We start from the raw sequence: 26,237 nt of genomic DNA, 5'->3' as shown, positions 1-26,237 counted from the left end.
TTTATATATACTGTCATTATTTCTCCTGGAAATTGTGTTGGTCATTTCCGTGTTCAATTCTGTTTTGAATGTCTCTGTGGGTTTTTTTTTTTTTTTGGTGTATTTTAGGGGGTGTCCTTATTTTCGGTTTTGCCTATCAATTTTACCACCGAATTGAATATTCTTTGCATCTATTTCAGTTTTGATTGCATGTATTGTTTTCTGCACAAGCTTTGCTTTCTCTGTTTTTGAACTATTGTTCCAAAGTCATTGATAATATTCTCTCATTAGTTTTATCTTTTTTATCCCTTTAGTCAATAACAGTTGGCCAAGTAGTCCAATGCGGTCTTCCTTACCGATCACTGACATCTCAACTCTGTCCGCGTGGGTTCGAATCTTGGGCTTCGCCAACGAGGGTATGTAAGAAAGCTTACCATTAGCTTCCTTTGGGCCAGAATTCTTACGGGGGCTTTCCTGGGTCCATCCTCCACAAATTGTACTGGCTGCCATGTAAAACCTATTGTGTGCTGAAAATGGCGTTAAATCCAGAAGATCATTAGTCAACAACCATGGACAACAACAGTATATTTAACCACTTCTGGATTAAAATTTATTTTTTATCGGTTTTAAGCGAATGTAACATTTTTCATCGTTTTGATCTTATCACTCAAATCTGTTGTAGGTAAATAGTAAGTTGTATTCATAGCCTTAATGTGCTTTCATCAACATTCATTTTTGTTTTTGACGCTATTTTTTTTTTGTTACTTAAGGTATATCATTCATTTTCTGTACCTCCGATGAAATTATTATTTTTATAGTTATATTGTTTTTCAATTCAGTACTTTTTATGCTGAAATTATCCATTAGCTTTATAATTAATCATTTGCTGGATTTCACTATTAAAATCTCCATTTATATTGCAAAATGTTTTACCCAACAAGTGCTTTTAGAATGTATTCTCTAATTCGCTTTCCAAAGATCCATGTAACTGTTAATTATCTATTCAGCTGTTGTAAATATTGGTGATTCTGAGATTTTATGTGATCTTTCTCTTACTTCTTGCAAGACTTGAAAATATTTATTAGGCACATTTTTTAAAGTATGTATATTTTTTTCTTATTTTCTATCCCTCTTTGCAGAGCCTTGATCGTCGTCCGTTTGAAACGCACGTGTTTGGACAAATATTAAACTATGTAGATAAAAGCAATCTCGTGATGTGATTCCCGTTGAAACCATATAATCGTATTTTATTTCACTTTGTAAGCTGCCGATCTTATTAATGGGAAGAAAGATGTTATTAACCATGTCACAGCGTAGATTATAACCATATCATAGTGTGCATTGTAACCACGTCATAGTGTAGATAATAACCATGTCACAGTGTGGATTATAAACATGTAATAATGTAGATTCTGACCATGTCACTGTGTAAATTATAGCCATGCCACAGTGTAGATTCTAACCATGTCTCACTGTAGATTATAACCATGTCACGGTGTAGATTATAATATCTGACAATGGTACGAAGACTTTTAGCAGCTCGAGCATTCGTCTCTTCTTCGATTATCTTTTCTAACTTGTTTCCATTTATGTTTATACCAGTTATCCCTTTTATATTCCATATATAATTGCTATTTTTATACTCTTCTGTTATTGTGGGCTGTACGTTTTTCGTTTCCAGTTGTGCTTGAATACAATGAATGTACAGTATTTCAGAGGTATAACGTGTTAGAGACAACGCGTGACGAAGGTGCATAGCACACATGTGTCGTCAACCTTTGGTATTCTTTTCATCACAGCAAATGAGGGTATCAAAATTAGAAGAAAAAAATGAAATTATATGTAGATGTGTTAGACCCACAAATTCAAGCAGAAGTTGATGATACTATAAATTTAAAATTTCATCTCATTCAAACCAAACCGGCTGTTACTGAAACCACTACACGTGTTGCTGAGCTCACAGCTAATAATCTTAGGAACGTTTCACTGGAACTTCTTGACGAGTTCAAGGGATATCTAAAAATAAATTGGTATGAATGAACTACGATAACAGTTGAAAAGAAATAAAATTTTTTTATTAAAATGCAAAACTTTATTATGTAAAACGTGATTATGATGATAATGCTGAGATAGTTCAAATTTCTATAAATGGCAACATCAAAATCAGTGCAAGCACTATAGCAGGCAAGAGCGGCCACAGCCGGTTAGAGAAAAGAAGGAAAGAAATGTGTACAACCGGATAATACAAAACCTGATACCCGTTCTAAATACCAACTTGAACCAATTGTTGTTCATCGACAACAAAATAATACCTGCATAAATAGAGATCAAAAGAATAGATAGTAATAAGCCATTCATCAACAGGTATGAGAAACAGAACATTTGACAGATAATTTCCGTTGGATATTCCAAGAGGAGAGCTTACACCTGCAGTGATAAGACTATTTACTTCACAAAACTAAAGATAATTAAATGTTTTATGTAAATGCTATGGAAATTATCAATTCTAAAAAAAAATCTATGAAACCGGACGCTAAAACGTATGAAAAACAGATGTAAAAGTTAACACAGAATTTATACAAATAAAGGGATCTAGACAATAAAAAGCCGAATTGCAAACACAGTTAAGTGCAGTTAAATGGGCACCCTCCTCAGTCGGAGAGATTATTAAGAAAAAGTATTGAGGAAAATGAATTGAAAATAAAAAGGTAAAGAAAAATCACCATTAGATGAATTGCTAAAACGACTGTTTAAAGAAAATTGCGTGACAGAAGATGCTGTTTAAAGAGAATGGTGTGAGGGTATATGATATAGCCACTGATGTTGGGATGATAATACCAAATGTCTCTCTGTCTTTAGTAGCCAAGTGGGAGTGGTTCGCAACGCTGTTGTCAGTTTAAAACTTGTTTTCAAAAACAAGCAAAACCCAGTGTTATGTTATTTGCAGTCGACCTCTCTCCCTCAGTGTCAAACAGTGTTGGCTGGCAGCTGTAAATAAGATAAGACTTATATCAGACTGCATGCTCCATACATCGAAATGAAAACATAAATTATAAAGTATTTTAAACAATAAAGATCATAGGTGTAGAAATAATGTTTCTGTAATGTTGATCTTGACCGATGATAGCTTGCCCAGTATGGTTTTTGATGTTGGTTGTCATAATCAATGTAAAATTAGCCGTGCGCACATTTACACATTACAAGTTTCGTAACTTTAATAACTGTAAGATGTGTTATGTAAGCAAGTTGTGTTATGTAAGCAACTAAAATATTGAAAAGAAAATATAATTATTGTTTAATGCTATCTTTTTTTCATTGATGTTTCTGACAATTCTAAACTTGACTTTATCCGAACTGTGTAATTGCCATTATCTGAACACTAGTTATCTGATCGCTTTAGCACATCAGACAGTAGAACTATCATCAGCTGAACATTCAAGTATCGGATCGTATTACCACACCAGAGAGTGTATCATCATCTGAACACACTAGTATCCGATCGTATTACCACACCAGAGAGTATATCATGATCTAAACACTAAATATCGGATCGTATTACCACACAAGAGAGTATATCATCATCTGAACACACTAGTATCGGATCGTATTATCACACCAGAGAGTATATCATGATCTGAACACTAAATATCGGATCGTATTACCACACCAGAGAGATTATCATCATCTGACTATTATAGTTTCGGATCGTACTAACACACCAGAGGATATATCATCATCTGAACACTAAAGTATCGGATCGTAGTACCACACAAGACAGTATCATCATCTGAGCATTAAAGTATCGGATCAGATTACCACACCAGACAATAGGACTTTCATCATCTGAACACTAATGTATCGGATCACATTACCACACAGGACAGTATATCTTCATCGGAACACTAAAGTGTCAGATCGCATTACCACACCAGACAATAGAACTATCATCTTCAAATTGTTCTTGTATCTAACATCACTACCTACATAAACATGTAACTCGGCAATAAAATATACCATCCTTACTAACAGAATTATCCAATGTAACATTTGAAACTCTATATGTAGGTTTTAAAATTTTACCATAATGTTTTCATCTGAGTCGAAACTTTGTTCACGCATTGTTGGTTCTAAAGTAACTGGTTAACAATGTCAGATGCTGTTGAGAAAGACTGTAATACATGTTATGTTTGTACATTTGTGTAATACATTTTCTGTTTTGTACTTGTTCTGTAATACTTGTTCAGTTTTTTACCTGTTGCGTAATACGTGTACAGTTTTGTACATGTTGTGCAATACATGTTCTGTTTTTTACCTGTTGTGCAATACATGTTCTCTTTTGTACCTGTTGTGTAATACGTGTTCTCTTTTGTACCTGTTGTGTAATACATGTTCTCTTTTGTACCTGTTGTGCAATATATGTTCTGTTTTGTACCTGTTGTGCAATACTTGTTCTGTGTTGTACCTGTTGTGCAATACATGTTCTGTTTTTTACCTGTTGTGTAATACGTGTTCTCTTTAATACCTGTTGTACAATACATATTCTGTTTTTACCTGTTTTGCAATACATGTCCTGTTTTGTACCTGTTGTGCAATACATGTTCTCTTTTGTACCTGTTGTGTAATACATGTTCTCTTTTGTACCTGTTGTGTAATACATGTTCTCTTTTGTACATGTGCGTCTATTACGCAGATTACAGTAGACCTTCAACATTTATGTAACCTTGCAATACCTTTTTCTGTCAGACTGGGGCCCTGGATGGCCGAGTGTTATAGAGCCCCAGATGGCCGAGAAGTTTAAAGCGCTTGCCTTTACAGATTACTGACACCTCACCTTTGACATCAGGGTTCGAGTCTCGGCGCAGCCAACGAGCGTATGTAAGAAAGCTTGCCAGTAGTATCCCCTGGGCCGGTTGTTCTTCTGGGTTCATCCTCTACTAAATCTCATGGAAGTCATGTATAGGCTATTATGTGCTGAAAAATGGCGTTAAACGCACAAAACCACAATTATCTGTCAGACTATTGCTTTCTTGTAAGTAGTGAAGTGGGATACTATAGGGTCTATGGGATTTATCATTAAAAAGACCCCTGGGACAATATAGGGTCTATGTAAATTTAACATGGAGAAAAATCGTGGGACAATATAGGGTCTATGGGAATTAACATGGCCAAAAAACCCTGGGACTATATAGGGTCTATGTAAATTTAACATTAACCACCCTGGGACAATATAGGGTCTATGGGAATTTAACATAGCCAAAAACCCCTGGGATTATATAGGGTCTATGTAAAATTGAAACAGGGAGGGTCTCTATTTTTTTTAAAAATAAAATATAAGAAGGGATAGGCAATGGAAAGACTATCTCTTTTCGAGATATATGGCTGGCCCTGAAAAGGGCCTTTGGTTTATGTTAATATGCCCTTAACATAAAGGGCATTTGCGACATCTTCTTGTCCTCAAACTTCGTCTTACAGCAGGGCCATACATCAGAGTCCTCTTGAGGCAACCTTGTCTCTCTATATAGACTCTTCTTATCCACAGGCTGCTGGTGGTCCTGTGGACAACGGTCCACTTGGATCGGACATACATGAGCATGTCCGTCCTGAACATCATTGTTGACACAAGGGTTGAAGATTCAACGTCTGTCCACATGTTGAGGCTCCGAGAATAGGTGAATCAATGCAGTGAACGGCGCTTATTTATAGGGACAGGAAGGATTGAAACGGATTGAGTTCATTCACCAATCCGAACACGCGTTACAGAATTCAGTCAGCCCGCATCCAATCCGAAGAGTGCAGTCTGTGACGTCACGTAGTTTATATAGATTCGCTAGCGCTTGTGTGCAGTCAATCTATGCGACAGTGATTCAACATGACGGAAACTCAGAAAACGATCCATTGGGGTGAACCAGCAGGGGAGACTGCCCAAGGGAACTCGGACTTACTTTCAGAAGAGGTGAATTGGGATTTTGTGGATTTTCTCTCCTCGCAAGAATTTGTTCCGGAACCTTCGTTACCTACTTCATTACCGCAAGTGGAAAATTTTAGAGAAATTTATACAACGACAAAAGGAAGCGGAACAGGCTTTTCTCCTACAGCAACAGCAACAAGAAGAAGAGGTAAGAAAAAAACAACAGCAGCAACAGCAAGAAGAAGTAGCAGCAAAGAAACAAGAGGGTGAGAATCAAACGGTCACGGTACTGTTGGACATTTTAGCGGAGTTAAGAAGTCTGAAACAAATGTATCAGACTTCTTTATCACGACCGAAGAGAATACGACCTTCCCGAGCTAAACACGTCAACCCTGTGACTAAGCCTACCGTACCACCCTTAGTGATTTCAACCCAATCATTATCATCATCATCAACATTACGCAGTCCAGAAGTAGGCCTTGGCCGTGGCAAAGGCATAAGGCAGTTAAAGTTGATTGCTTAAACTCACCCCTACACCAAAAAAGGCCCTTTTCAGGGCCACCCACATTTCTCGAAAAGAAATACAATTTCAATTTGCCAATAACTCAAAAAACCCCACCCATTTTACCTTATAGTACGTGTCTGTGTATGAGTGCGTGAGTGTAGCTTCTTATTTTAAAAATCAAAACTCAAAGACACTTACCTTATATCATTAATTTATTCTTTTCTCCATTTTTTACAATCCAATTCACAATTCACAACACATCACTTTAATTAAAAGTTCATTGACTTCTTCTTTCTCCTTGTTTAGTCTCTCTGTTTTTTGAATTTCTTCACCGTCTTTTCCTCATTTTCTTCCCTTCTTCTTTTCTTCTTCTCCTGTTTCTTTACCTCTTGTAAATACAATTGTCTTTTTTCTTCCTCTTCTTCCTCTAAAGAATCCCTCTCTTCTTTCGAAGAATCCCTCTCTTCTTCTGAAGAATCCCTCTTTTCTTCTGACTCCTCTTGTTTCTTTTTTGGGCAATCTGGAGACCAATGTCCTTTTTCTTTACAATAATAACAGGTATCTTGACTTTTGTCTTTTTTAGTCCGTGTTTTTGTTCTTGTTTGACGGTCTGGACACTCTGAAGACCAATGCCCTTTCTTCTGACAGATATAGCAAGTATCTTGACTTTTATCTCTAAAGGAAGGAGAGTAGTCCGTAGGCTGGTCTGAAGAGAATTTTCTAATGACCCCTCGCAAAGCTCTGACGAAACGTTCCATCTGGTTAGTCTCTTCCATCGTTGTACTCGGCTTGAGAGTGAAATGAATAGTGAAAGGACAAGACACGCACTCTTTTATATACGCTGGTCTGCTATGACTATAAAGAAGCTCATGGTGTTTGAACTTGAGTCATTTGACTTTTTACTTTCAAGATGAAACGATCTAATTCATTCGAGAAGAAAGAAGAAGAAAGTAAGAGGCAGAAACGTGATCTATCGCCTCGAACCAGGGCTGAAATCTTGGCACAAATTCATGCCAGTGATTTTGAAGAGGACATGAGTGAACCAGAATTTGAAACCTCTAAACCAAATTCACCACCCTTAGTCAACCCTGAAAAATACTATTCCATTCGAGAGACGGAAAAGCGCTCCTCTAGAAAATTTAGAACCACGGCTTACAAATATACAGTGAAGTTTAAAGATTTCAAGTCCGAAGTACCGTTAGAGAAAGCAGAAGGGTTCATCACCGGAGTGTGGGATTCTCTGCTCACTGCACTCAAGCGACAATGTCAACCCAAAGAAGACGATCGCTTGAGACTTTCCATACAACACGACGGTTTGAAATCCCCTGTTTGGATCGAGTTTAGCACCCCTGCAGAATTGACCGCTTCCAAACTCATGGACAAGATTCAACACGTGCAACAATCTAATGACCAGTTTGACATCACCGATGGAAAAGCCACATTGGACATGACCCACGTCTCTCCTCCTCAAGGGACCGGACGCAAAAAGATGTTATTGGTGAACGACCTTCGCAGCATTAAGCGTAGCCTTGTCCAAATTCACAGTCCTCATGACCAGATGTGTTTAGCCCGTGCCATCGTGGTGGGACGAACCTATGTCAACAAGAACGACACGGCAGAATGGAAAAGAGACTGGGAGAACATTCGACAATCGGACCGAGCCAAACAACGAAGTGAAGCAGAACTCCTGTTACGACAAGCTGGCATGTCCAAAGACACACCCTGTGGCATTCCTGAGATGCAAAAATTGCAAGATGCCCTAGCTCCACGCTACACCTTGAAAGTGCACCCTCAAGAAATGCGCGGGTTTCTGTTGTTTCGAGGCCAAGACTTTAAGGACGGAAAATACATTCATGTCTATCATCACGATGACCATTTCGATACCATTACCAGTATCACTGGATTCCTGCGATACGGTTATTATTGTGAGAAATGTGATTATGGTTATAACAATCGAGAGCAACACAAGCATTGTGGATTGAAATGCCCAGGATGTTTGGCCTCTCCACCCTGTCTGAGCGAAGAACCAGTGCCTTGTTCAATTTGTCTGCGTACGTTTGTCAGCCCTGCCTGTTACCAGCAACATCTGAAGACGCAAGGTTCACAGCAGAAATGTGCTTGTCAACTCTTGAGATTGTGCCCTACCTGTGGACAAGGCATACTTACCAACAATGCCAAGGCACACGTATGTCGAGGAAAGAAAAAATGTCACATTTGTCACCACATCGTGGACTTGGAACACAAATGCTACGTGCAAAAATACCAACCCCCACCAGAGAAAGAGGACGGTCACAAGAAGAAAGGCAATTTCATCTTTTTCGATTTCGAATGCATGCAAGAGACTGGCATTCACATCCCTAATTTCTGCGTGGCTCATCGAGCGTGCGAGAAGTGCATTCAAGAACCTATCTTCAGTCATTGCCCTCACTGCAGCAAGATTCCTGGAGGGCGTGAAAAAATCTTTCGGGGGACGAACACGTTAGCCGATTTTGCCCAATGGGTCTTAGACCCCGTCGACAAGACGTGGAGCCAAGAGGATATCGAACGTTATGGAGATTGTCATCGTCATGCCACGGTGATGGCTCACAATTTCTCCGGATACGATGGACAGTTTCTTTTGAGGTATTATACGGAACAAGGCACCGAGCGTCCTAAAGTGACTTTGAACGGAGCCAAAATCATTTTCATGCAAGTGGGACAAGTACAGTTTAAAGATTCGATGAGTTACTTGGCCATGCCTTTGAGTCGAATGCCTAAAACGTTTGGAATGACAGAAATGGCTAAAGGGTACTTTCCACACTTTTTCAATACGGAAGCCAATCAACACGCCGTTCTACCCCATTTGCCTGAGGCTCACTATTACGAACCCGACAACATGCGTACCGAACAACGAGAAGCTTTCTACGCTTGGTACCAGGAACACACCGCGGACCCTTTCGACTTTCAGGAAGAAATGCTAAAGTATTGTCGTTCCGACGTGGACATTTTACGGCGTTGCTGTGGAAAATTTCGAGAACTGTTCATGGAACACGGAGGGGTCGATCCTTTGAAAGAAGCTTGCACCATTGCCAAAGCGTGTTCCTTAGTGTACCGCCAACGATTCATGCCTGAAAAGACCGTGGCTGTCATCAGTCCTCAAACGACCCACTTTGTCAAACGTCAATACTCGGTCAAAGCCTTCCGTTGGTTACATTACTTGTGCGACAAGGAAGACAAGTGGATTCAGCATGCCCGCAACGGAGGGGGCGAAAAGACCATCGGAACGTATTCGGTCGATGGCTGGGACTTAGAAAACCCCAAGATCGTCTACGAGTTTAACGGTTGCTTATTTCACGGATGTCCCGTCTGTTACCCTGACCGTGGCACTAAAAATCAGTTTTTGCAACGAACCATGGAAGACTTGTACCAGGACACTTGTCAGCGACGCCTAAAGTTAGAACAGGAAGGATACCAAGTGGTGGAAATGTGGGAACACGAGTACGATCACCGTTTGAAAACCGATCCCGAGTTTAAACACCTCGTGGAAAGTTACCAGTTCATGGACCCGCTGAACCCAAGGGATAGTTTGTACGGAGGAAGGACCAATGCCACCTGTTTGCTGTACCTAGCCGACGAAAAGAAAGGAGAAGAAATCAAATACTTGGACGTGTGTTCGCTGTATCCCTACGTGTGCAAATATTGTCGCTTTCCCGTAGGGCACCCGCAATTGCTGACGGAACACATTGACCTGAAAAACATTCCACAATACGAAGGCTTGATCAAGTGCAAAGTTTTGCCTCCCACGAACCTATACCATCCCGTCTTACCTCACCATTGTCAAGGCAAACTGATGTTTCCCTTGTGCCGTACTTGTGCCGAAACGTGCAACCAAGATCAGCCTTGCCAGCACAGCCAGGAAGAACGGGCCTTGACGGGAACCTGGGTTAGCGTAGAATTGTTCAAAGCTCTGGACATGGGATACCAACTGTTAGAAGTGTACGAAATTTGCCACTTTCCCAAGACACAACAATACCACAAGGGTGACCCTACTCAGAAAGGCATTTTCGCCGACTACGTGGATGCCTTTTTGAAAGTGAAGCAAGAAGCCAGCGGCTATCCTTCCTGGTGTCACACTCCCGAAGACCAAATACAATTCAAAGAGAAATACTACGCACAAGAAGGCATCACTTTAGACCACATCGAGAAAAACGAAGGCAGGCGATCGTTTGCCAAAGTGATGTTAAATTGCTTGTGGGGTAAAATGGCACAACGACCGTGTTTACCCAAGACGGAATATTTGACAGAACCTTACCGCTACTTCCAGATGATTCACGACAAAACCAAATACATGAAACACGTGGACGTCGTTCGAGAGAATTTGATCTTGGTCAATTACGAAGAAGATCTGGACTTTGTACAAGACGACCCTTTTGGAAATGTCATCATTGCGGCTTACGTGACAGCCCATGCTCGCTTAAAATTGTACGAAGCTTTAGAACTGTTAGAAGAACGTGTCCTGTACTTTGACACGGACAGTTGCATTTACATCCATCACCCGATTCAACATCACCCTAACATCGAAGGAGACCGTTTAGGAGCCTGGACAGACGAGCATCCCGACGACAAGATTCTAAGTTTCGTCAGTGGCGGTCCCAAAAATTACGGCTACGAATACCGTGACAAACAAGGAGAAGTGCACACGATGTGCAAAGTGAAAGGACTGACTCTGAATTATCGTACCAGTCGAGTGGTCAACTTTGGGGTATTGAAAGAAGCCTTGCAATCGGGAGAGGATGGAAACTTTAAAGTGACCACTCACCAACCGAACAAGATTGTACGTTTACCCACTCACCACATCGTCAGTCGACCCTTGGAAAAAGTCTATCAAATCGTGTACCAGAAGCGAGTGCGACTTCCCAATCATTTCACCTTACCGTACGGTCACGTCGGTATTGGTCTGTATATAAAAAAGGAACCCTAGGCAAGATCGATAGTTCATTGGGACTACCAAGATCGAGCGAACAAGATGAATACTTTGAAAGAGACATCGTTCCAGTTTGGGGATTGTAAAAAAGTTGTATCTTCTTCTAGTGTGACTAATATTGGATGGATAAGACCCATGCATTGCGACGGAAAATGTCCGGAAGGAAACTGCGATTGTCCATGTGGTTACCATTGTAATTGCGTAACGGAGTTTGCAGACGAGTGCGATTGTGAGCCTTGCGATGGGTACGATGCTGTACGTTGTGACCTGAGCGATGCCGTAAAGCATCATGGGAACTTTGTTCTCACTACCCCTGTCATGGAAAGCGATGCTGTGCGTGTCAAACCTGAGGGATGCGAAAGTGATGCTGCTCGTCCTCTTGGACATTTTACCGGGTTTCGTTTTAAAGGGGAATGTTCACCTTCACGTCTACCCCCCTACGGATGTCATCCAGCCCTGAGCAAACTCCTGCCCATGTCACTCAACCCTCATCGAAACGAACCTGTGAAAGACGAATATTCGTTTCCTGTGCGTTTGTCGGAATACTGCGACTTTGAAAATCGTCTTCAATCGTTCAAAGGAAAATGGCCTAAGTATCTGGGAGGACCGACCCCCGAAGAATTAGCCAGAGCCGGATTTTTCTACTTGGGCGAAGGAGATAAAGTCAAGTGCTTCAGTTGCGGTGTGTCACTTCACCACTGGGAACCGCAAGATTCGGCCTACGTAGAACATGCTCGATGGTCACCGAATTGTCATTACTTATCCTTAGTGGGACCGAGACATTGAAGTAACTTCTTACCATAATAATCTGTTCATGGATACTTTACAAGAGAACATTTGTGCTTTGCCTGTGGAGTTGAGAGAACGCATTTATCGAGAACTAGTTAAAATACAAGTGAAACGTAAAGAACAATTGCATCCGTTACGTCACCGGTGTTTGAACCACTGGTACCTGAAGGCTATACAAGGACTGATTCAATTGAAAGTGTTCCATCGGACGGACATTGATCAACGATCCTCTAGTTTTAAAAAGGATTGGTTTGGTATGGACGATTCTATCTACTACATCATTGTAAACGTACTGCATCAAATTCCAGAGGAAGAGTTAACGAATTACCAACATCTTAAACACAATGTCAACTTGGTGAAAGAGGAAACTTCTGAACGAATTGTAATGTGCAAATTAGTGACTCAACGATTTAAATTCGACACTGAAGTAAAACCATGTTTGTGCAAAGAGTACATTTCTTGTGTCAGACCAAAGAGGATTTAGTATGACCTATTCATGGATACTTTGCTAGAGAACATTCGTGCTTTGCCTGTGGAGTTGAGAGAACGCATTTACCGAGAGCTGGTGAAAATACAAGTGAAACGTAAAGAACAATTCCATCCGTTACGTCACCAGATCTTTAACCACTGGTACCTGAATGGTATAAGAGAACTGATTCGTCAGAAATTCTTTCAATGGTCAGACATTGTTCAAAACTTTGAGGTCACTAATGATCAACATGTTCATGATTATGGTTACTTCGAGATTCACCTAGTGCAACGCATTGAGGAAGACAAGTTAAAGGATTACAAACATATTTTACGTGGAATCTGCTTAGCGGAAGAGGAAACACCTAATCGAACTCTGACGTTTCGGTTACAGTATGCAAGATTTAGATTCCCTACTGGAGAACGAAGATCTCTGGCTAGAAAGTACGTGTATTGCATCCGAAAAAAAGAGAATATAAAAACAGGCTGCCATGCCACGGTTTATGTCACATGTCATCCAACAGATTCCGTGGAAGGAACTCAATGACCATATTCAAACCGTGGATCATTACCATCGATTATTACAAGAACTGTATCCATTCAATTTGGGACGACAAGTGGTGTGTGTCTTAGTGACTTGTTTTCTGGGATTTCGTTTACCAGCCGATTCTTTGTGGACTCTTTACGATCAGTACTTACCACCTCCATGGCCTTAAATGGTCACGAAAAACTCCTTTTGCTCAAAGCCTTGCGGTTTCATCTGGATACTTCTCGACCTAAACAGGAAAAAAAGATTCGTCAACTTTTAGCTACCCAAGACGTGTATGACGATGTGTGTGTAGCTTGTGACTTACACCCTCATTGGACAGATGTTCGTGACTGGAAAAAGGGGGGTTTTGAGGCTTGGACCCAAGAAGTGGCCCAGTATGCACAAGAGTTGTTCAAGGAAAAAAGTTACTTTTCAACCTGTGTTAGTGACGGTGCCAGAAGAACCCGTCACCGAGAACAACCACTCGCTTCAGGACAGGACTGTCATGGACATTCCTGAAAGGTCATTCCGGGAGGACACTTGTGTGACAATACCTCATGTAGAGACTGTAAGAACATTACACACTGTCCCTAGGACATCTTGGTTACCCAAAACATGTTGTACAGACACTTGTTTATATTCCACTTTGATCGCTTTGCTGTGTTTTATATTCCTGTACATCACTATTTGGGTTGTATGTATTTTTGTCTTTCGTGTTCATATTTGAAACATTCAATAAACGTGTTCTGAAAAAAGTATATAAACTCTTGTCTTGTTTGTTTTTCGTGTCACAAGTGACATTTCTCACACCATGGCTACCTCTGCTGTCTCTGCTCCCTCTTCCTCTACTGTCAAAGTCATCGACGAACACTTAGATCGTGCCAGTTGGGAGGCTTTGTATCTTCGCCATCCCTTTAACATGCTCATTGCTGGACCTAGCGGTTCAGGCAAAACCGAATTCGTCAAACGTTTGATCGAACATAAACATCATTTGATCGATCGGCCCCCTCAACGGATCGTGTGGTGTTACAAAGAGTGGCAACCGGCGTACAGCCTTTTGCGAGAAAGTCAAGGCGATTCCATCGTGTTTGTGGAAGGCATTCCTAAAGAAGACGACGGCATCGTCTCTGACTCCCGTCAAACCCATTTGGTCATTTTCGACGACATGTTAGGAGAAGACGAAGAAGAAATTAAATTGTGGTTCACGCGCAAAGGGCATCACCGTAATGCCAGTGTCGTTTACATCACCCAAAATTTGTTTCAACAAAGTAAAGCCCATCGCACCATCAGTCTCAATGCACATTACGTGGTCTTGTTTAAAAGCCCTCGAGATAAATCGCAAGTGCAAGTCTTAGCCAAACAGTTAGGAACGCCTTGGCTGACTCAGGCGTACGACGATGCCACTCAAACGCCACACGCCTATTTACTCGTCGATTTGAAACCTACCACTCCCGAGGATTTGCGATTTCGTACCCACTTGTTTCACCACTGGTGCCAAGACGGAGGGCCTGTCCTGTACTCGTCTCCGTCCTCGACTTCATTTCACTCCCCATCAAAAAATCTATAAAAACCTCAAACCCTTTTTCGTCTGTCTCACACTCAGTGCGAACATGACGTCCCTGCAGTCGCATCTTCCCGTCAAATTGATTCGTGCCTTGTATGGCATCAGTCGAGAAAAAGATCCACAAACACGAGCTCGTGTCTTAGAAGCTAGTCTCAAAGAAGTCTTACGATGGTTTACGGTGACGGCACGTCAATTACTCCAAGGAATCATTCAGATTCCTCATCAAACCCAACGCTTTTTCGATCGAAACAAAGTCGCTTTGGTCCAACTGGCCGATCCCCGCATCGACACTCAAACCAAAAAACAAATCATTTTGAAACCTGGAGGGAGCGGTACTCTAGGCGGGGTCATCATTCGCTCACTCTTAAGATGGGATCCTAATGCCCCCAAAGTTATCCCTAAGACAAAAGTTCAACGAAGCCCCAAGAAGAAAAAGAAAAAGACCAGGTCCCCAAAGAGAAGAACTTCTCCAGTGGCGGGACCCTCCTCTTACCAGACACCACCCCGAAAAAAGAAAAGAAGCCCCCAGAAAAAGAAACAGAGAAAAAGTCCTCAGAAAAAGAAAAGTCCACAGAAGAAAACTAGTCGCAAGAGAGGCACTGCGGCCAGGACGCAGCCTTACACTCGCAAACCACGACCTGCCACAGCGGTGACTGTGTCTCCGACAGCCTCACGTTTATCCACTTCTCCACTTCTCCGTTGATGTCACCAGGAACTGAAGAGTACTTGGAGACGTTAATCATACCAAGAACTTCTCCGTTGATGACCCCCAAAAGAACTTCCCCAGTGGCAGGACCTTCCAATTTAGCGGCAGTGGCTGCTGCTCACAAATTACCTTCTCCCAAAATCAAAGTCCATGAAAGATCGGGCATGTTACAAAGTTTACTGGATTTGTCCAAGCAAGAACTGACTCGATTTAGTCCGTTACGTACCCCTGCACGACGTGTCATGCCTGTCATGAAGTTGATACGCCGTAAAGACAATCAGTGGCGACGCGTTCCAGTATAAAAAAGGCCTGTGACCAAGTAGGGTATCAGTTTTTTTTTGGTGCTCCTAAAGACTCAAAGATGTCACCCTCCAGAAAACCCCAAGGAAAGAAAAGGAAAGGACTGCCACCACGTTTAGCCAAACATGTGGACCTGTTATCTGTCCTGTCCAAAGCTTCTCCACCCCTACGAAAAAAACTCATTCAAACAGCCTCCAAAGAGGTCATCGATACCGTGTGCGAATGTTGTTTGAACGTTTTGAAAGGCACGATCCCTTTGTCCAAACACCAGAAACAATGCTTAGGCAAACATCGTCACGTTCTTCGCCAAATGGTTCAAAAGAAAATTCCCATTCGTCAAAAAAAGAAGATGTTGGTCCAACGTGGAGGCATTTTACCTCTCTTGTTAGGCCCCATACTGAAAGGAGTCTTGGGAACCATGTTGGGAGGACTGGTGGGAGCAAGATAAAAAGGCCTTCGGAAGTCCCAAGATCTCAGAATTCACCCCTGACAACCCCATGGAAGGACGAAAACTAGCTTTAGTGCCTTACAAACGATGGATGGAATACCATCGGTGGCAAGAACAACGCACCCCGCATTTACCTCCCAATCCCCATTTGAGCGAGATGTCCCAGTTACAACACGAATTGCAATCCTTGATGGATCGCCAAGATTTGTCCGAAACAGAAAAATCGCAAAAGTACGGTCAACTCTTGCAACGACTGCAACTCTTTCACCAGAAAGCTTTAGACGAAACAGCTTTACCCACTCTGAAAGATTTTAAGACCTTGATGAAAAGTCCAGCACCATCATCATCATTACCACCACCACCACCACCACCACTACTGTCATCCCCAACCGTCACCAGAGATGCTACCCCACAAAGACCTGAGGAAGAAGAGACGCGCGAAGTGTTTCAAACACCGTCAGCAGCTCCCATTTCGAGTAAGATTGCAGCATCCTTATTGACCCCGTCCCCCACACCCCAACGAGAAGAAATGAAAGCTTGGGTTAAAAAGATGATGTCCACGCCTCCTTCGACAGAAGTGAAAAAGAAAGAAGGGAAACCAGAAGCGAAAAAAGAAAAGAAAACCAAAGCCATTCCATTGCCACCTCCACCTCCACCACTACCTTCGACTTCTACTCCCGTAGCCCATCGGACACGTAAATCCGTTTCCAAACCACCCTTTCGACCCACCCAAAGTAGCATCACCGAAGAGTGGGTGACTTATTAACACACCAACACAAAAAAATGGAAAAAGTCTTAGCCAGCATTTACTACGATCCCTCGCATCCTGCAGGTTACGCAGGAGTTCAAAAATTGTATCGTGCTGCCAAAACGCGACTGAAAAGTCTCCGTTTACCTCAAGTGCAACGATGGTTACAAGAACAAGCTACCTACACTTTGCACAAACCCATTCGACGTAAGTTTGCCAGAAGTCGCACCCGAGTGGAAGGCATCGATCATCAATGGCAAGCCGATTTAGCCGATGTCTCTCATTTGGCCAGCTACAATCGTGGCTACAAATATTTGTTTTGTGTCATCGACGTCTTTTCCAAATTTGCCTGGGTCGTGCCTTTGACTTCCAAATCGAGCAGCGAGTTAGTGCGAGCCCTGCAACGGGTGTTGAAACAAAGCGGTCGTCGCCCTCTTCGATGGCAAACGGACAAAGGCACCGAATTTCTGAACCAAGTTTTCCAAAAAGAATTAAAGAAACGTGACATTCATTTTTTTACCACCGAGAATCCCGAAACCAAAGCCAGCATCGTGGAACGTTTTCAACGTACTTTGAAAGAACGCATGTGGAAATATTTTACGCATCACCACACTCTGAAGTACATCGACATCTTACCGCACCTGGTGCAAGCATACAACCAATCTTACCATCGAAGCATCGGACGTGCCCCGCAAGACGTGACTCCCGACAACGAAGTGCTGGTGTTTGAGCGTCTGTTTGGTACGTCCCCGACGAGGGCTGTCCCCGAGAAAAGTGGAGAGTTGACCGTAGGAGATTGGGTGCGCATTGGCAAAACCAAACGCACTTTCGACAAAGGTTACTTACCTAACTGGACGACCGAATTGTTTCGCGTCACTGGACGAGTGCATGGCCGTCATCCTGCCGTCTATAAATTGGAAGACATGAACGGAGAAGTGCTCAAAGGAACGTTTTATTTACCCGAATTACAACGTGTCACCAAAAAAGAAGACGACGTGTACGACATCGAAAGCATTCTCGAACGCAGAACCCGTAAAGTGGGCAAACGACGTGTCAAAGAAGTCAAAGTACGTTGGAAAGGATATCCACCCAGTTTCGATTCTTGGATCGACGCTTCGCAAGTCGTCGACTATAAAAAGAAGAAGTGACTATCATGCCCTTTCACTCAGCAGACGCAGCTACGTCGACCACTCCTTCTTCCCCTAGTTCTTCTGTGCAAGATTTACAAAAACAACCCTTGTGGGTGTGGTGTGGAGAACGTGTGCCTAAAACGCAAATCGTCTTTTTCTGCCAAATCTTCGTGGTGTATTGTGTCATCGGGGCAGCCATTGCCAATTTGAGTTTGCAACAAGGAGACAAACAATTGTGGACCATTTTATTGAGCAGTTGCATCGGTTACCTGCTTCCTAATCCCTCCCTGAAATTCTCCTCGAACGGAAACGTTGTGTCCAGTGCCAGTGCCAGTCACCACTCCAACAACCACAACCAGAACCCCATTTTGGGCGGAGACACGCCTCTGACGTCCAGTAATATCCCCTCGGACAGCCACAGAACTCTGGAATTATGAGTCACCAAAACCAATTTTACTTAACCTTACCCAGTGACAGTTCCATGGAGGTGTTTCCCCACAACACGTTGTGCTGTTACACTGCCAAATTACCTCAGGCCATCCCCTTAGATCACGAAGCCCATTGGGAAGTGGCTTTAGTAGAAATGATTCACCCGACCCAAGTCCTCAATGTCCTTCCCAGTCAAAATTATTTTACGGTTCAAGTTCATGACGATCAAGTGCAAAAGTGGATGGATACCCATAGCAAATATACCATGAAAAACCCTAACAAAGAAAATCCAAAGTGGACCGACTATCACTTGTCCATTCCCCCAGGTTATTATTTTAGTGGTCAACATTTGGTCAACACCATAGCCACCAAGTTTAATAGTGTGTTTCTGAAAGCTTTGGTAACTGTCCAAAAAAGTGTCACCCTGGAGTACCACAAAACAGCTCGTCGCTTCCTGATAAAATTTCCTGAGGGGGATAAAATCATGTCTTTCTTATTTTGTCCTGAATTGTTTGACATGTTGGGCGGTGACATGGAGCTGAGGAAGAGAGGAGAACAAAAAACAAAACCCGAATTATCAGTCATTTCTGACAACGAGACTTTTGCCAAGTATTTCCGTACCCCGGTAGAACTGAACCAAGGACTGAATTTGATGTTCATGTATTCCGATGTGGTGGAATACAACGTGGTGGGACACACCTCCGTGAAGTTACTGCGTGTCATTCCTTTCAAAGTGGATTCTGCCGCAAACGCTGACGAGGAAGGTGGAAACACTTACCACGTCCACCGCGAATTTGTCCATCCTCACTATTTGCCTGTCAGCAAGTCGTATTTGGACACGGTCAACATTACTATAAAAGGAGATTTGGGACAAAATATTCCATTCACCAAAGGAAAAGTCACGGTGAAACTCCATTTTCGAAAACGGTTCTCTCACGACTCGTAAGTAAGTCATGTATCCAGTGTACCAAGGGGTTGCACGACAGCGAGGACACGGTTTAGGAGACATGTTAAAATCGGCCTTTCGTTCGGTGGCCCCGGTGTTAAAACCGATGGTGACACGCGGATTGCACGCCTTGAAAGATGCGGCACTGACGCAAGGCAAAGAATTTCTCCAAAATGTCATCATCGACAAACAAAACCCTAAAGAAGCCTTCATGAGGGCTGGCAAAAATGTCTTGTTGCAAACGGGCAAAGACATTTTGGGCCGACGAGACACACCTATAAATGCCCTGCACGCTATCGAGTCAGGCATTCAGCAAGGACAAGGCAGAAAGAGACGACGAAGAAAACACCCTTTCACCATACTTCAAGCGAGAAAAGCCAAGAAAAGAAGAACCGTTCGAGACTTAGACGTTTTCGATTATTGAGACACAGAAAAAAATGATGCACCGAGAGTCATGTGCTTGTTCCAAGACGGAACTGGATATGTTTGCCATGCCCCCCACCATGATGACGATGCAAGAATCCCAGTGGGTGGAATTTCATACCGTCTCCTCTTTGACGGATTCCGCTCCCATCGAGTTCGAAATCAAAGGACAGCCCGAAGATTACATCGATCTGAATAGCAGTTACCTGTATTTGAAAGTCAAAGTGATCAAAACTGACAACACTGACAACACCAATCCTGGAGCCAATGATAGGGTAGCGCCCGTCAACAATTTCATGCATTCCTTGTTCAGCGAAGTGGACTTGTACTTGAATAACAAACTGGTCAGCAGCAGCATGGATACTTACCCATATCGTGCCTACTTGGAAAATCTCTTGACGTACGGAAAAGAAGCCAAGAATACTCATCTGGATGCTTGCGTGGTATGGAAACCTGACACGGCCGGTGCAAACACGTTTAGCGACACAGCCCTGACAGTAGATGACAATCCTTACAATGTGGGGTTTAACACACGTAGAACTAAAATTCTGCAAGGGAAAAGTTTAGAACTGATGGATCGTTTGCATTTGGACATGTGGTTACAAGAAAAGTATTTGCTGAACGGAGTGGATGTCCGTCTGAGATTGAATCGCAGTAGTGCTGCTTTCCATTTGATGTCTCATGAGGCCACTTACAAAACCATCATCCAAGAAGCCAGACTTTACGTGCGTCGTGTGGAAGTGTTACCTAAAGTAGGTAACGACATCAGTCAGACGTTAAGCAGAACGACCGCCAAGTATCCGATCCGACGCGTGGAAGTGAAAACGTTCACCATTCCCACTGGACAGCGATCCATGATCGAAGATCATCTGTTCCAAGGACAGTTACCCAAGCGTTTGATCGTTGGTATCGTCAGGAATTCAGCCTTCAATGGAGTCCACGATCAAAATCCTTTTGAGTTTCAACATTACAATGTGTCCAAGATTGAAGTCAGTCGCGATGGCAAGACCTTGTGTACCCGACCTTTCGAACCTAACTTTGCCCAGAACAATTACTTGAGGTCATACTTGTCCCTGTACGAAGCCACCGGACAGTTAGGAACCAACACCAGTCACGGTATTACGTACGACGATTATGACGGAGGCTATGCTTTGTGGGCTTTCGATTTCACTCCTGACCAAGGCAGCGATGAGGGACATTTCCACCCTATAAAATCTGGCCAGATTCGTGTGGAACTTCAGTTTTCGAGTGCTCTACCAGAGACGGTGAACGTCCTCCTGTATGCAGAATTCGATAACACCATAGAAATCAACAGTTTGAGAGAAGTCATTCTAGATTACTAGAAACCATGGAAGACTGTTATCCCTCTTTACCTAGTGGAGAAACTTTAAAGATGGAATGTGAGGAGACCCTGAAAAAAGAAGAAGAAGAAGTAATCATGATGAAGTCGAGATGGCCAGAACAAGAAGCCCATTTAGTCTCCTGTTTTGCCAAACACTTGGTGGACAAAATGACGGAATTGATCAAGAAAAATTGCTATGGATGTCAAAACGATCATCCCAGTCAAATTCAACACGATAAATGCCTGATGTTAAGTCAAGAAGAAAAATTGGTCGAGTATCTGGACGAAGCTTGGAGTCTCATCTCGGACAAAGACGTGTTGCACCAGTGGTATAAAGACTTGCGTGAACATTCTTGTCCACCATTAACCACTCAAGAGATCCATCGTATCGAAGCTCTCCTGAATCAGTGTGAGGAAACAGAACGAATAACCGTTTATTCGTCAGACATTTTCAAGCAAAAAGTCAGGATCGAATTGACGACTTATTATTACCTGTGAAGAAGAAGAAAAAAACACAAAACAATGGATACCTGGGAACTTTATTACCTTTTGAACCACAGTTCGTATACGGCTTCTTGGAATCCTGTCGTCTGTGCTAAAGATGAACTCCCTCATCGCAAACCTAAAGACCATCAAGCTTACGTGATCAACACGGATGACAGTTATCTCCCAGGAACCCACTGGGTCGCCGTCTATTTTCCTCAAGAAGGATGTGTGGAATATTTTGATTCGTACGGATTGCCCCCTTTGGAAGACGATATCATTGACTTTATGAGAAGAAATGCTCAAACCACCCGATTCAATAATGTGAAATTACAAGGCACAGATTCCTTGGTGTGTGGACAATATTGTGTGTATTATCTGCATCATCGCAGCCTAGGCTATTCCTTAGAACATTTAGTGACTCATTTCGATCCTCGTTCTTCTGCTAGAAATGATGTGAAAGTAGATCAATGGTTTTGTGACCATTATGCTTATCTTTTGTCTCAAGTTAGGAAACGTAGTGTCCATCAATGGCCTAATGATTTCCAACAGTGGAAATCACAATTTCATTCACAACGTTGTCAGCCCTGTTTAAAGTAGAGTGTGAATTAAAAAAATTGTTTGATGTTATATTGTTAAAAAATGTTAGAGTTGTTGTTTAGTGTTAAGTGATTTTTGAATAAAAAATGTTGTGTTTTGAAAAAAATGCCTTTGTGGTTTGTTTAGCTATAAGAATGTTGGATTGATGCTCTTTGATTTCTTACTATCCCTCTCATGAACGTTGCGGCTCGAAAACCGTGTGGGGGATGTTTTCCTTCACGTACGCGCTTTGACTTTAAGAACCGGTTTGTTCCCAGTCTAACCATCCATTGTCGACTCATCCTCCTACGAAGATGTGCTCCAAACTAGCTAAGCTCAACGAAGCCTACGTGAATTTGCATAGGGTCAGACACAGTCTGATACCAAAGCCAGAAGAAATAGAGAATGTGAGAATGTTAAAAATCACTGAAGACCTAATAGAAGAGCTCTTCAGAGAAGAAGTGAACAGGGAAAAAGAAGAATGGACAGAGAAGTACAGACTTCAGAGACAGCAGCAACAGCAGCAACAACAGCAACAACAACAACAGCAGCAGCAACCTGAAGCTGACAGAGGCTTTGTCGATTGCCGTATCGACACCAAAGAGTTCTTCTTCTCTTTCCGAAGAAGCAGACCTATCGCCAGAAAGTCTATAATCAGAGGACATCGCATTCTTAGAAACTAAAAAAGAATGCCATAGCAAACAAAAAAACAGCCCTTTTCAGGGCTACCCCAATACTCTAGAAAAGAAGTAACGATCGATTTGCCAATGTGTGTAGGTAGAGTAGTGTGAAAATAAACACTAACTCTTTTTAAAAATGTGAGGGTATGTGTTGGTGTGTTTGTGTTAGTAAGTGATAAAGTAAGTTGGTATGGATAGTAGATTAAAATGATGTCTTTTTGGTGTTTGAGGTGTATATTTGGAGTTAGATTGGATTGCTTTGTGTATGTGAATAGTGGATTGAAGTGATCTATAAAAAATTTTAAAATAGTGATGGGTAGCATAAAAAAGTGAGTGAGTGTTTCTTTTAGGTCCGCGCGTTGTTGTTGTATTAGGTTATGATCTAGGTAAGATCAATTTTATGTTTTTAGGGGGATGTTTTCCTTCACGTCCGCGCTTTCAGTATAAATTGAAACTCGCTGGACAGTCTAGCTACCCTTGTTGATTGTTCAACACTAGAAAAATGAGCAGCAGACTGAGTAAATTGATGGAACTTCAGATGCATCTGGAGTATGCCAGATGCCTCCTGAATGAGCTGGCTGCAGAGGCCCTTGTGGAAGAAGCCAGGATAAAACAAGAGGAAGAAGAAAGAAAACTGAAAGAAGAGGAAGAAAAAAAGAGAGGGATAAGGTCTCACGTGTTGATGATAAAGAAATGTGAGGTGAAGCCCTGGGTGATGGAACCTCCACAGGCAATGACTGCACCACAGTTACAACCACAACAAGAGGTAATTGTTCATCCTCGAATGAGGAATAGAAGAGAAAGAAGACAAAGGGAAGAAGAAGAAGTGTTCACTATTCCGCAAACGGAGGAGTGGGATAGTGAAGCCACTCACCCCCCGTCAGCTCTTCCAACAACTTCAGTCAATTGGACCAATGACTGGAGTAGGCGTTGTGTCTGTGGTGCCAGACCCGGAAGGTGCCACCATTAGCCAGGTGCCTCTGAAGTTCCAAAAACGGTCCTTTTCAGGGCTACCCCAATACTCTAGAAAAGAAATAACAATCCATTTGCCAATGTGTAGGTAGAGTAGTGTGATTATAAACACTAACTCTTTCTGAAAAAATGTGAGGGTATGTGTTTGTGTGATTGTGTGTTTGTGTTTGTGTTTGTAAGAGCTCAGGTATGTTAGTGTGAATAGTAGATTATGGGTTTCTTTATTGTTTCTTAGAGTATGTGGAGAGTATAGTTTGGGTTTGATTATATGAAATGAGAAAAGTGGGGATGTTTTCCTTCACGTCCGCGCGTTGTTGTTTTAGGTTATGATCTAGGTAAGATCAATTTTATGTTTTTAGGGGGATGTTTTCCATCACGTCCGCGCTTTTTGTATAAGAACCCACAGTATTCGTGGTTCAAACCATTCTGCAAAGAATAAAAAAGAAGATGGCTTCAAACCACCTTAACAAAATGTAAAAATTGCAAAACGTCATGGACAATTTAGGAATGTTTGAGCAAATGTTGGTTAACCTAAACGAGGATCACTACTCATATAGTCCCCACAGAGTGAAGATGGAGATAAACAATTTACGAAAAATGAAGGTAATAATCAGTGATCTGTTGAAAGAAATAAAGGAGGAGAAGGAGGATGAAGAGGAAAGGATAAGGATGAGAGAATGGAATGAAAAAATTGAAAAAGAAGAAGAAAATGAAAAGAGGAAGAAAGAAGAGGAGGAAGAGAAGAAGAAAGAAGAGGAGGAGAAGAAAAAAAAGAAAGAGAAGAAGAGTGTAGGAGATAAAATAAGAACTTGGTGGAGGAAAAGAAGAAATTAGAAGAAGAAGAAGAAAACCCAAAGGCCCTTTTCAGGGCCAGCCATATTTCTCGAAAAGAGATAGTCTTTCCATTGCCTACCCCTTCTTATATTTTATTTTAAAAAAAAATAGAGACCCTCCCTGTTTCAATTTTACATAGACCCTATATAATCCCAGGGTTTTTTGGCTATGTTAAATTCCCATAGACCCTATATTGTCCCAGGTTGGTTAATGTTAAATTTACATAGACCCTATATAGTCCCAGGGTTTTTTGGCCATGTTAATTCCCATAGACCCTATATTGTCCCACGATTTTTCTCCATGTTAAATTTACATAGACCCTATATTGTCCCAGGGGTCTTTTTAATGATAAATCCCATAGACCCTATAGTATCCTACTTCACTACTCTTGTAGAAATAATTAATTGCATCAGCAGACAATGTTATCCGGGTTCATGGTTGTATTGATGTTTCTAAGCTTTTAATGTGTCAGAAGATGTAGGCTCCCCAAATCGTATTGTACTGGGTTTTTTTTCTTCTTCTGGCCCATTAATAATAAAGTATTTGTTTTGTAATTCCCTTGACATATCTCGAGTCACTTAATTTCGTGTATATTATTGCTGACCGGTTGAAATGCATCATCATCAGGTGATGCTATTTTACATTCAGGAAGCGGACCAAGAAAACCCATAGAAGGGAAAGCCCAACTACTATATAAACACCTCATATCAAGAATGTACAGTACTTGGAACGACTGTAAAAAGCGACAACGAAATTTGATGACAAAAGCAGACGCGAATCTCTGACGGTACAATCTTTTTTGAAAGCTGCTGAGCGGAGCAAAATGTACAGATTTTGGTCAAACTTTGGATGTAGTGTTTTATCACAAAACTCATTAATTCTACAACAAAATGATGAGATTATTTCCCATGAGCCCCGAGTACCAGAGCTTTTTAATGATTTCTTCATAAATATTGTTAAAAACATGGGCAATAACCACCTACCTAACACTCTAGCATACATACTATCACAACGAACCGTCATATCGAATGTACTCGCTTATAAGACGAGTCCAACTGCAAACTGCACAGACCCAAATCTGCCGTCGAATAATGCGACGGCAAATCTGAGTTTTGCAGTTTATTTTGAGTAATCAGTAGAACAGATAGCAAAGATCTTTAACTGCAGGTGCATTATGCTATTGCAGATCAGGATCTTTGCTGTTTGTAGTTTTACTCGACTTATAGGCACCTACCGTCGGTATGTCAAATAAACTGTATTTCTTTTGTGTTACTGAAGACTTTACTTTGTGTTGTCCAAACCATAAAACTTGCGTTAATCACATGGAACCCATGAATAATAGATCAGCATGTTCGGTTATTTTTCTTGTTCCATATATTCACATATCAACCATTCAAAGAATTTAATCATACACAAGGCTAGAGGAAAACACGTTTATTGAAAACAGGAACCATACTGTCTTGGATGACTGACTGTAAGTAAACAAAGTTATATGAAAACTTGACTTGTTTC

General features: G+C 41.8%; 1 long non-coding RNA gene across 1 annotated transcript; it reads left to right on the top strand.

Annotated features, from left to right (window-relative positions):
• LOC149805979 (uncharacterized) lies at positions 1-25,248 on the top strand. Its single transcript, XR_016415052.1, has 3 exons — positions 1-395; positions 4,723-5,012; positions 25,120-25,248. It is a non-coding gene; the product is annotated as an uncharacterized LOC149805979 (long non-coding RNA).
• Positions 25,249-26,237: the final 989 nt, after the last annotated feature.

The sequence above is a fragment of the Sinohyriopsis cumingii genome, chromosome 2 (genome assembly GCF_028554795.1).
Source record: "Sinohyriopsis cumingii isolate HCF-2022 chromosome 2, ASM2855479v2, whole genome shotgun sequence".
NCBI lineage: Eukaryota > Metazoa > Mollusca > Bivalvia > Unionida > Unionidae > Sinohyriopsis > Sinohyriopsis cumingii.
The sequence above is the reverse complement of the archived record's forward strand: the minus strand, read 5'-3'. Positions and strand labels throughout refer to the sequence as shown.